Source organism: Phodopus roborovskii, unplaced genomic scaffold, assembly GCF_943737965.1.
Source record: "Phodopus roborovskii unplaced genomic scaffold, PHOROB, whole genome shotgun sequence".
Classification (NCBI taxonomy): Eukaryota; Metazoa; Chordata; class Mammalia; order Rodentia; family Cricetidae; genus Phodopus; species Phodopus roborovskii.
Genome location: NW_026126550.1, coordinates 1,713,990 through 1,726,512, shown reverse-complemented (window position 1 = coordinate 1,726,512; position 12,523 = coordinate 1,713,990).

The window sequence follows — 12,523 nt, the reverse complement described above, 5'->3', positions numbered from 1 at the left end:
GTTATAGTATCAATATTGACCCAGGCTTAGGAATATGACCCAGCAGGTAAGGATGATAGTTGTTCTCCAGGATCCATGTAAAAGCTAGGCATGCCTGAAATCCTGGTGTTGGAGGCAAGTAGATTCTGGGAGTTCTCTGATCAGTGGGAATGGTGAGCTTCTTGGATTAGTTGAGACCCTGTCTCAAGGGACTAAGGTGTAAAGTGAGGAAGGAAGACACTTGCTGTCCTCCTCTGGCTTCCTCATGAGTGCAAATGGGTGCACACACACACACACACACACACACACACACACACACACACACACACACACACACCCCTATTGAATTCACCTGTCATTGTGTAGTTTTGTTGTATTTGAGACAGGGACTCACTATTATTATCTTAAACCCTAACCCTAACCCTAACCCTGATATGTTATTTATGATCTAATAAAGCTACTGAAGATCAGAATGCAAAGCTAGCTACAGCCATAGAAGCTGGGCAGTGGTGGCACACACCTTAATCCCAGGACCCAGGAGACAGAGGTAGATGGATCTCTGAGTTCAAGGCCACCCATGTTTCATCCAGTAAATAACTTCCAACTGATGCTCATGAAAACAGCCCTAATTAAACTTGGTTGATCACACACACACACAAAAGACATGAAAGTGATAGAATTTGTGAGGAAGTAAAGTTCGGGTAGCAGGAAGCAGGGGATGAGAGAGGATAATGGGGGCAGTCGTGGCTCACAACTGCCTGTAACTCCAGCTCATGGGATCCAATGCCCTCTTTTGGCCTCCATAGGTACACCTGCACTAACATGTACACATACATACACATGATTAAAAATAAAATGAATCTTTAAATATCCACAACATATAGTAAGTATGACTGAAGTCAAAAGGTATTCTATTTTTTTTCTATTCTTTCTAGAAGACTGGCTTAGCATCATGCTTAGGCACATGGGCTTTGAAATCTCCACTCAGCTATTTAACCATGTTCTCTTGGACCAAGTCACTGAACTTCTGTGGAAATAGATAATTTCTATTTCATAGGGCCATTAAAAAGATCAGTTGATAAGACTGAAGCACCCACAGTAGTGCCAGGCACACAGCAAATCCCTAAGAACTGTTACCAAATAGCATCATGTCTAAATTACATAAATGATGAATTCCTTAAAAGCAGGAACTCTTGGATGCATTATTCGCAGCTCTGCTAATATGTACAGGCCGCTTGAAGCTTTCTCCTCACTGGGTTCATCAGTATCAGCAGATAACAGGCATTGTCTTATTTGCTGGTTTCTCCATCTGCTCTAAGTTTAGTACTAAGAAAAGACAGTTGTGGGGGTGGAGGAAGTTAGAGATCTCTGGTACAAATCCATTGGGCTTTTTCTCTTAAAGCTTTAATTCAGGCGGAGTTCGGAAGCATGGGCTGAAGACCGTTTTAGGCATGCTTGGCAGAGATTTGTAGCATGTTTAGATTGTTATGTGCATTCATACAATGGATCTTTAACCATTTGCACATAGTAGCATCCATACGTATGTTCCAGATGTGCTACTACTCTGTATGTAGGCTTGTTTAATTCTCAACTCACAACATATATTAAATAAATTGTTTTATCCAGTGCAATTATCTTTGTCGATCATGGTAAGTAGAAAAGCTGTGATCCCACAGTCTCAGGTTTGAATGTAGACCTCCAGTCCTACCCTCACCTGACAATCTGTACAGTGCATGATTAATAAAACCTTGCAGGTATCCATTTTGCTGAATTCTTCCACACACTCAGCCAACAAGACAGAAAGGTGAGCAGCACGGGTTTCATTGTACAGATGAAGACGTTAGAATGAAGAGGTGTTAACTGAGTTGCCTGAGTTTATTAAATGGTAATGAATGGTACAGCTAACACCAATCCCAGTCTCCTGCTGCTCACCAACAACCTTCTCTGCTTTGTATAGGTTGATGGTAAGGATTCCATCTTTTCCTATTATTTTTTGTGTTATATATTAATTCATTTTAAATTATATCTTTAATTCTCTGTGTGTGTGTGTGTGTGTGTGTGTGTGTGTGTGTGTGTGTGTGTGTGTGTGTGTGTGTGCCTGTGTGGAACTCTGAGAACAACTTTTATGAGTCAGTTCTCACCTTCCATTAAGTGAGTCCTGGGGATTGAACTCAGGTCATCAGGTTGGGGACCTTCACCTGCAGAGCCACCCTCACAGCTCTAAGTTTTTAATTTGGGAAGAGCTGGAAATTGAACCCAAAGCCACATGTATGCTAGACAAGCTCCGTACCATTGAGCAACACCCACAGCTTTGTCACCGTGCTTAACAGCTCAGTTCTAGGAAAGACCTGGAAGTTCTTGCCAATGGTGGTCATTGCAGGTGACAGCTCAAAAAGATAATTATAAATGTCTCTGTCTACATTTCAAGAAGCTGGAAGCCTGCTCAGTGACTGTGAACAACAGCAAGGTTTATTGATTTTTCATAGGTGAAGCACAAGTGTGACTTCAGCATCAGAAACAAATGAGTGCAGAGGCTCAAAGGAACATGGCTCCCTCTCCCTGGTAGTCAACTCTCTTTCTCTCTGTTCTATTTTCTTCTTTCTCCACCCACTGAGAAATGTCTACTAGTCATGCAGGCTGATGCTCCCTTCATCTTATTTTTCACCTTTGAATTTTCAACAAACCCCAGCACAAAGGATCAACACTCTTCTGGTTTCCATGTATAACTTCCCAGAGAAGGATTGTGATTGGCCAGCATGGGCCCAAGTCCACCTAAGCTGAAGCACTAGGGCAATGGATTGCTAGGATTGGCCAGTGCGCCATTAACTCTCTACACTTGAAGCAGATGGGGGAATAGTAGTGTCTTATCTGAAAATTGGTGGTGAAGAGTTTGGCTGGAGTTAAAAAAAAAAAAAAAAAAAAAAAAAAGGCTCCCAACTCAGGCCTGTGTAAGCAATAATAGATATCCCATAGCCACTGCCACGAATTACCGCAAATACAAGGACTGAAAACAATAGTGATTTATTTGGTGCATGATCTTATTGCTCTGGAGACCAGAAGTCCGAGGAAGTTTCACTGGGCTAAAGTCAGGGTGTTGCTAAGGCTGACTTCCTCCCCAGGAGAACCCATTTCTTTGCATGCCTGACTCTATTCCTCCTCTCCGGGCTCCTCCCTGAGCTGGTGCTCAACTCACTTCCTTCCTTAAATTCAGTGTGGGACCTTAATGTTCAGCCTAAAATGATGCTGCCAATACTCAGAGTGGGCCTTTCCTCCTCAGTTCAACCTTTCTAAAACTGAACTCACACAAGACAATCTTACCCCCTTAGAAATGCTCTGGCCTTTAGAACTTTCATATAGACTTTTACTAAACCCACAGGGCCTGAGATGATGCCGGGGGGTCAAGGACCACATTTCAGAATAACTGCTCCCCTACTTCCAAGGATGGAGGTATTTTTAAATTAATTTATTTATATGTATGTGCGTCAGGTTAAGTGTATGCTGTATGTTGCAATTCATTTGAGTTGTCCTTGAGTATGTCCTAGGGAACGTAGAATAAAATTACTAATTTTAATTCTAGTTTTCAGCATTAGGGATCAAACACAGGGCCTCCCCTGGGACAAATTTACACTCTTAACACATACTCTGTCTCTCTCTCTCTCTCTCTCTCTCTCTCTCTCTCTCTCACACACACACACACACACACACACACACACACACACACACACACACACCATTCAAACTTTTATTTTGAAGTCCTTTGGAATACTCCCTTCTGGGTCCAACAACTTGCAACAGTTAGGTTATATTTATCTTGTTCTGTTTTTCCTCTAGTGGGCTTGCTGTTTGGTAATTCTTATCTATAATTATGTAACACATGTATATAGTTCTGTAGTAAGCTCTATTGAACAAGAGCACATAATTTGTCCCTTCTTCACAATAATCTATTAAAAACATCTTAATGATTCACTCTCCTGTTCTTATTATTAGCCCCTCCCTTTTTTGAGGCAGCGTCTTACTTGGCTCTCTGAGTAAGTTATGTCCTTATGTATTATTTAAATGAACTTGGGGCATAAACCATGGCTGTCTGACGTGGCCTGGCCCAAAACTCACTCTGTAGTCCATGCAGGCTTCAAACTTGGCAGTCCTCCTGCCTTCGCCTTCTGAGTGAGCGCAGACACTAGTGGTTTGAGCCACTACACCTGGCTCCTTCCACTATTATTTGTGAGTCATGTCTGTGGAATGCCTAATTGTGCATACACATGTGCATACATGTTCATGTGAGTGCATTTGTGTGTGCGGATGCTGGTGGAGGAGGGGTAAAAGGACACCTTAGGTGTTATTCTTCAGATGTTATCCATTATATTTTTTGAGAAAATGTCTCTCACTGGCCAGTAACTTACCAAATAGGCTAGGCTGGATGGTCAGATCCAGGGATCTGCCTGGCTCCGCCTCCCCAGTGATGAGCTTACAAGTATGCCAGCTATTAAAGCCAACTATTAAAGCCAGCTTACCCCCCCCCATTTGTGTGTTCTGGGGATAGAACTCAGTAAAGTACACAGAAACCACTTTACTGACAGAACTCTTCTTTAGCCTCTTCCCTTTACTTTTTAATATAAGCAAGTGCATATTTCATATCTAATGGGGGAGATTTCAAATTGTTTGATGATCATATTTGATTAAAATTTCTTTTTGTGCCATATTTATTTGAGACATATTTGTTTATTCATTGTGTGTGTCCCTTTGTGTCTGTGTGCACGTGCAACATGACACACATGTAGAGAACAGAGTTCAACTTGTGGGAGTTTGTTCTCTTTTTACATCAAGTGGATTCTGGGAATCAAATGCAGGTTGCTGGGCTTGGCAATAAACTGCTTTTACCAGGTGAATCCTCTTGATGACTTCTATATCATACATATTGTTTCCAGCTGTGTAGCTCTTTCTTTTGTATTCTAGTTTAAAATTATTTTATATGTGCATATGTATTTTACCTGCATGTAAGTTTGTACACCTCCTGTGTGCCTGGTATACAGGTTCATTAGATGGTTTTGGACCCCTTGGAAATGAAGTTACAGACCACAGTGAGTGCTGGGAATTGAACTTGCATCCTCTGGAAAAACAGCCAGTGCTCTTAATCACTAGGCCATCTCTCCAGCTCCCTCTTCAAATAATAGGAATCAGACTTTTAATATATTAAAAATGGAACTCTTGTCCATAATTTTTTTCTTCCTTTTACTTTGTGTTCTGTTTACTTGTATGGCTTCCTACCTTTCTTTATCTTCTGGATACTACAACTATTTTAGTAGTTTGTTCATTAAATATTTGATTCTGTTATTCGTTGCTTTTTCTCTGCTCTCATCTTTACTATTTACTTTCTAATGTTTTTCAGGTTTTTGTACTAATACTTCCTCATTCACTTTTTCTTGTCAAGTAAATGACACTATAAAAGAATATGACATGATAAATCTTACAATACTACTTTAAACACATGGAGTTTTTATAGTAAGTTTTTTATTGTAATTCATTGATTACAATCACGTCCCCACCCCTAGTCATGATATGTAGTTCAGACTGAGTTCAACCTTTTGATGCTCCTGCCGGAGCATTCTGAAGTTGGGATTAGTTATGCACCACCATGTCCAAGCACACCTTATTCATTTCCTTCCCTCACTCTCTTCCTTTCTCTTTGCCCCAGTGCTGAGGAATGAATCTATGGTCCCACACACATGCTAAGCAAGTACTCTACCACTGAGCTATGTCCTCCTCTTAACTTATTTCAAAACTAAGTAGTAGGGCTCAGGACATTTAAGGAATTTACTGCTCTTTCGGGGATCTTGGTTCCCAGTCCCCAGCGGGGCTGCTCACAGCCACCTGTAACTCCAGGTCTCAGGAATCTGACAGTCTCTTCTAGCCTCCACTGTCATATGTGTGTGCACAAGCATGTACACATGTACATGCACACACGCACACACACACACACACACACACACACACACTTGTCCTTCACGGGCACTCACAGTCATATGCACACACACAAATAAAAAAGGAAACCTAAAAACAAATAGTATTCCTTACATTCCTAAACTTTAAGGAAATTTAAACTATCCTTTTTAAAATTTTTTTTTTTTTAGTTTATTACATTGTGGTCAGTGCATATAGGCTATATGATACAAATACTTTAAAATGTATTGTGATAAATGACCAGATGTGACTGGCTGAGCATTGTGGTTGGTCCTTTTTCTTTTCTGGTTTTTCTAGACAGGGTTTCTCTGTGTAGGCTTGGCTATCCTGGAGCTCACTCTTGGTTGGCCTCAAACTCACAGAGATCCACCTGCATTTGCCTCCCAAGTGCTAGGATTAAAGACATGTGCCACCACCACCTGGAAGTCCATGTGTTATTTCTTGTGTGCTTGCTTGCTTGCTTGTTTTTGAGCCTCTTGTATTCTAGGCTCACCTCCTTTGAATTCCTGGTTCTCCTGCCTCCACCTCCCAAGTTCTAGGATTGCATCATACCTAGTTTCTGTGGTACTGGAAATCCAACCAGGGTCTCCTTCCTGCCAAACCTACTCTATCAATTGAGTCACATTCCAAAGCCCCTATTCCATGTGATCTTGAAAAGAGGGAATATATTCATTTGGTGGGCATAAAGCTCACTATTAGACTGAAATTAGTTATTACCATCTATGTTCAAAAAGACTGTAGGGTGACACATGTCTGTAATCCTAGCACTTGGGGGATGGAGGCAGAGTGGTTGAGTTTAAAGCCAGCCTCTGCTGTATACTGAAACTATACCTTGAAACAATGTACACACAGCCCCACACCAAAGTGTCTGTCTGAACCAAAGTGTCTGCCTGCAGATGTCTGCCTGCAGATGTCTGCCCACAGATTCTTCGTCACTGCCACACGATTGTGTCAACAGAGCTACTGGCCTACCAGTTTTCCAAGAGACTTTATTAAACTTATGACAATCTACTCTTCTACCCATTGTTGGCTTGTATTTTAGAGTTATAGTATTAAACAATAGCTTGTATTCCCTAAGCCTTTTGGATCAATGTTGTATAATAAAGTTTTCTCCATCAGGTGCTTTCTGTGTTAAGGTCCATTGTAAATGATGCTGGGGTTCCTTAGGTCTGCATTTATCCTGTGTATCACTTACTTTTCTCAGTGCTGTGGCAAAGTATCTGACAAAAGCCATTGGAGGAAGTTTTATTTGGCTCATACTCTGAGGGTACAGGTCATGACACTCAGGGATAAGTGGCAGTGAGAGTGACTTACTGTGGCAGCAGGTGTGCCAGTACACTGCTTGCATTGTGTGTGCAATCAGGAAGCAGGGACACACACACAGGTGCTCATCCCCCCTTTCTCCCTCCTTTTTATTCAGATTGGCACCATAGGATGGTGCCACCCATATTCAGGGTGGGTTTTCCTCCCATTCAGTTAACCTCTCTGGAGACACCCTCACAGACAAGCCCCAAGGTGTGTCTCTTAGCAAAATCCAAATCCAGTCACCTTCACACCCTGCTTGTCAATTTTCCATCTTCTAATTTTCAAGCAATGACTCATGAAGCACTTTTGGAGGCAGTGTTATGCTATAGAGTGGCAAGTGTCCGGGTGCCACAAGGTACAGCTTATAAAGTTGCAACAGATGGCCTTAGCAGTCTCGCATTGTGTCACTTCACCCTACTCACGCCCATGTTAGTCACTACGACATATTTATCTTGTAGCACAGTGGTGCTCTGTACATATTTGTCCAATAAATGCATGTCAGTCCCAGTGGCATGTGTCTGTTATCCCAGATACTTGGGAGGCTTTGGCAGGAGGGTCACTTGAGCCCAGAAGTTCACAGCCTGTGTAGGCAACAAGGGAGACATTGTCTCAAAACAAACAAACAAACAAACAAACAAATCAAACCAAGAGTGTGAAGCTTCAGTGGGAAAATGGAAACCCTTTCAGAGTTGTTGTTTCTAGTACACTTGTGCTTTCCAAGCCTCTTCATTTCTTTGGCTTCATTAGAAGAGTCACAGTTTTCTTGCCTTGCCCTGGGTTGACTTTTTGACTGTTCTATGCATATACTGAACTTCCTTCTGCTTCAGGATCTTCATGTCTACTCTTCTCACATTTGTGCATCATTCACTTCTTGTTTTAGTTTTACTATTATTTGCTGAGTTCTTGTTTTGTGTTCTTGCTTTTTGGTTTTTTGTTTTGTTTTTCAGTATTTTTTAAATTTTATTTTGTATTTTTCTTATTTTACATATTGATCCCAGTTCCCTCTCCTTCTCATCCTCCCATGCTCTCCCCCCCCATCTCATTCCCCATCCACTCCACAGGGAGGGTGAGGCCTTCCAGGAGGGATCATCAAAATCTGACAAGTCATTTGGGGTAGGGCCTAGGCCCTCCCTCCTGTCTCTAGGCTAAAGGAGTATCCCTCCATTGGGAATGTGCTCCCAGAGTCCTTTCGTGCACCAGGGATACATCATGGTTCCACTGTCAGAGGTCCCATAGACTGCCAAGGCCTCCTAACTGAGATATGTTTTTGTCTTGTTTTGAGGCAGAGTTTCACTATGTAGTTTAGCCTAGCTTAGAGCTTGATATATGGGCCAGACTAGCCTTGAACTCCCACAGATCTGTCTCCCTACACTCACCATGTGCTGGGAATAAAGGCATGCACCACCATGCCCAGTTCATAGCTTGCTTCTTAACATCATTCGGGTTTCTGCTCGAATGCCACCTCCTCAGAAGATCTCCTGATTAACAAGTGTAAAACTGAGCTTGACTTCTCCCAACCTCATTATACACTGTGATCTTTTGAAGAAAATAAGAGCAGCATAAGTAAACACTCCATCAGCTACATGTTGATCATGTGTATCACCCACTAGAACGTAAGCTCCTTAAGGGCAAGGAATTTGTCTTACATATCAGTATGTTGCCATCCAAGGCAGTGCCTGACAAATGGTGGGCTCTGGGTAAATTGTTATTGGCTGTAAGCTTTAATTTACTTGTCAGGAGAAAAGATTAAACATGTTACAACACTACTTACATAGATGATTTAACTAAGGTTCAGATATGTCTAGTAACTTGCCCAGGAGCAAAGAGCTATACAGAGCCAGGATTTTTAATGCCTTGTCCATTTGAAAGATCATTTATAACCCAAAGATGTTGTGCTACTGTCTCCTAATTAAGTGTGATGTAAATACACAGGACAGTAAAAGTCACAGGCTCATGGCTGCTTGGATGAGATTAGTGAGATGGAGTCACTGGGGGGAGGCAGACCCCACTTTGTGGACAAACTATATTTGGAAAAATGGGGAGGGGAGGAAGGGAGGCACACTTCCTCATCCCAGATCCTAGTAGGCTAGTGACTGTCCACCGTGATCTTAGCCTTGGCTTAAGAATCCTATTTGAAGTTTACCTTCCCAGGGCACAAGTAAGGAGAGAACATTTTCCAAAGAACTTTGGTGGACTGTGGTTAACCAAAGTCTTGACCACATTCTAACTAACTGGTATAGCTCTGGACAAGTTCAAGCAAGTTCAGATGAACTTTACAATTCTTTAGCAATGCTACTTGCCTGACTGCTTAGCAAGGAGGGCCAGGCCTCAGAGAAGAATTTGCCTACAGCATCTTTCTTTCTAAAACAGAGGGGGGAGGGAGTATGTGTGTTGTATGTGTGTTTTCATGTGTATGACACATGTGTCATGGTGACTGCAGGGACAGTACAACTGCAGGTGGCTCACCTGCCCTATTTGAGACAGGGTGTCTTGTTTAGCACTTTATAGTTAGGCTAAATGGTCCATGAAAGGATGAGGACCCTTCCCCACTCCTGTCTCATTGTAGGAGTGCTGGAGTTACAGAGATGTGTTGTTGTATCTGGCATTACATGGGCCTCGAGTACTTTACCCACTAAGCTATCTCTTCAGGTCCCAAAGGCATCTTTTTAAAAGAAGACCAGTGATACTGTTGAACCAGGTAGGAGATGACTTGGGAACCAGCTTTTAGGTTGTTGTGGGAGGGTATCTGGAGCTGTCTGTCCTTTTACTTCTTGGTTGAAGATGTGTGAAGATGGAGGTTTCTGTCCTACCTGGTCCCACAGCTGCTTTGTCCCAAATAAACACATGGACATTATATTAATTATACAAATGTTGGCTGATGGCTAGGGCTTCTTATTAGCCCATAACTACTAACCTATGTATTTCTACATGGCCTTATCTTACCAGAGAAAGCCTGGCGCATCCTATCCTCTCGGTCTCTACATAGCATCTCTTCGTGGTGCCTTTCTGCCTCTCTCCCTAGCATTCTTATCTCCTAGCCTTGGCTATTTTCCTGTCTCTACTGGCCAATCCATGTTTTATTCATCAACCAATAAAAGAAACATACATATAGAAGGAAATCTCCCATCAGATGTTTACCCTGCCCAGAAAGCTGCCTGGATGGTGAGGGCAGTAGCAACCAGAGTCAAGGAAGAAAAGGGGTAGTTCCCAGGCAGCCACTATATGCAACTGGTTGGAAATACCAGGGAAACCAAAATCAGTCATGGAAAAGGAGAAGAGGTTAACGTGGACAGGCGACAGCCAGCACTTGCAAAGATAAAGGAACAGGAAAATCTCAGGGTGGTGGTGATTGTGTTCAGGAAGCCTCAGGGAGGCAAGGGTTCTGCAGATCACCTCTTTGAAGGAAGCTGAGTCATAGACCCATTCCTCATTCCTCCAATCTTTCACAAGGAGATGAAAGCACCATCTGCTCAAATGCCTGAACATCCTCCCCTCTGGCACCTGTCTGCTGAGCCCAACTCCTAGCTCTGAAAGTGACATTACATTAACCTGGGGCTTCTAAAAACTGATTTGGATCCTATGTAAAATTGATTATTTTCCTCAAGTATCTATTCAAGAATAATATTTGAAAAATATGACTCAAATAGGGCTGGAAAGATGGTTGTGCACATAAGGACGTGTACTGCTCTTGGAGAGGACAGAAGTTTGAACCTCAGCACCCATGTCAGGGTTCATAACCACCTGCAACTCCAACTCCAGAGGCATTCAGTGCCTCTGGCACATGTTCTCACATGCGGACACACACCCATACAATTAATTAAAAATGAAAATGTTAAATATGAAAAGAATTTGACATTGTTTAGTTACCCCCTCAAGACTGAAAGCTAAAAATATACAACACAAATATTAATTAGAAGAAACTTTTATCATTCAATGATGCCACAGTGACTGCTAACACTTATTTTTTTCTGCTTTTGATGAACTTGGCATTTTCTGGCACTCCTTTCCTGTAATATACTCTTGTGTGCCTGTGACATCGAGAGTTAGATGCCAATTTCACGTGTTAGGAAGTTCTTCCTCCAGCTAGGCCTCACAGTCAACTGACTCAAACCCGCCCTCAAGGTTCTCAAACTGTGTGTGCTTAGATTAAAGATGCAGAAATGTTTTTAAGACCCCCTCCAAGGCCCTCTAAGGTCTGGCTTCAGGCTACAGCTATTTGTAATGAAGGGTAGCACCCAACACACATGCATGCGCGAGCACGTATGCGCACGCACACGCACACGCGCACACACACGCGCACACCAAAAAGCCCACAAAATAAATTTTGTTGAGTATCACTATTTAATCTCTATTCCATAATATCCTGTGTAGAAAAGAAGGGGGGCATGTCTGTTAGCCTCCTTGATCTGGACATAGAGGAACCTTTTCTTTGGTCTTTGTGTCTTTTAAATATTAATATTTTTGAAAAAAAACAGTCAGGATGTCACTCGATGGTAAGTGTAAGTGTACAAGTTATTTTAACTTTTTTTGTAGTAGAAGACTGAACGATGGAGGTCCTTGTCCAAGTTAGGTTTGTCTTTGAGGTGAAACTATATTGCCCCGGGGCCTATAACTCACTATAAAGAGCAAGCTGAGTTCAAACTCAATATGTAGACCAGGCTAGCCTGAAATTCATACTAATCCTCCTGTCTCTGTCTCCTAAGAGCTGTGATTACAAGTGAGTGCTACTATGTCAGGCCCTAGCCTTTACTTTTCATTTTGATACAATGCCTTGATATGTTGCTCAATATATCTATGATGGACTTGAATTAGACTTTTTCTGTAGTCAATGTTGGCTTCACATCTATGTTCTTCCTGCCTCAGCTTCCCAAGTGGCTGGGGTTGGAAGCCTATACCTGCAGGCCTGTTGCACTCTGAACTTTCGCTGAGTTTTATCGCTTGCTGATGGACTACTGTGCTTGCTTCACGTTGGACCAAGTGTAACATATGGCAGGTGTGGGCAGTTGAACAAGTAGCCAGCACTGACTAGGCCTTTGTTAGTTGGTCCTCAAATGAATTGGCTAACCAGAGTTCTATCTCTTGGGTTTTACCACAGCTCTGTGAGATGGGTTTCAGAAGGAATTGAGACAGACTCCTTTGTTGTAGTTCCAGAGACTAGTCTGGAATGAAATTCCAGCTTGAATCCAGGCCAGCTGGCCTCCAAAGATGATTTGCTTAGTAAGTACTCTTACAGTGTTTGCTTAAAATGTAATTTTCAGATAAAATTTATATAACACAGAAT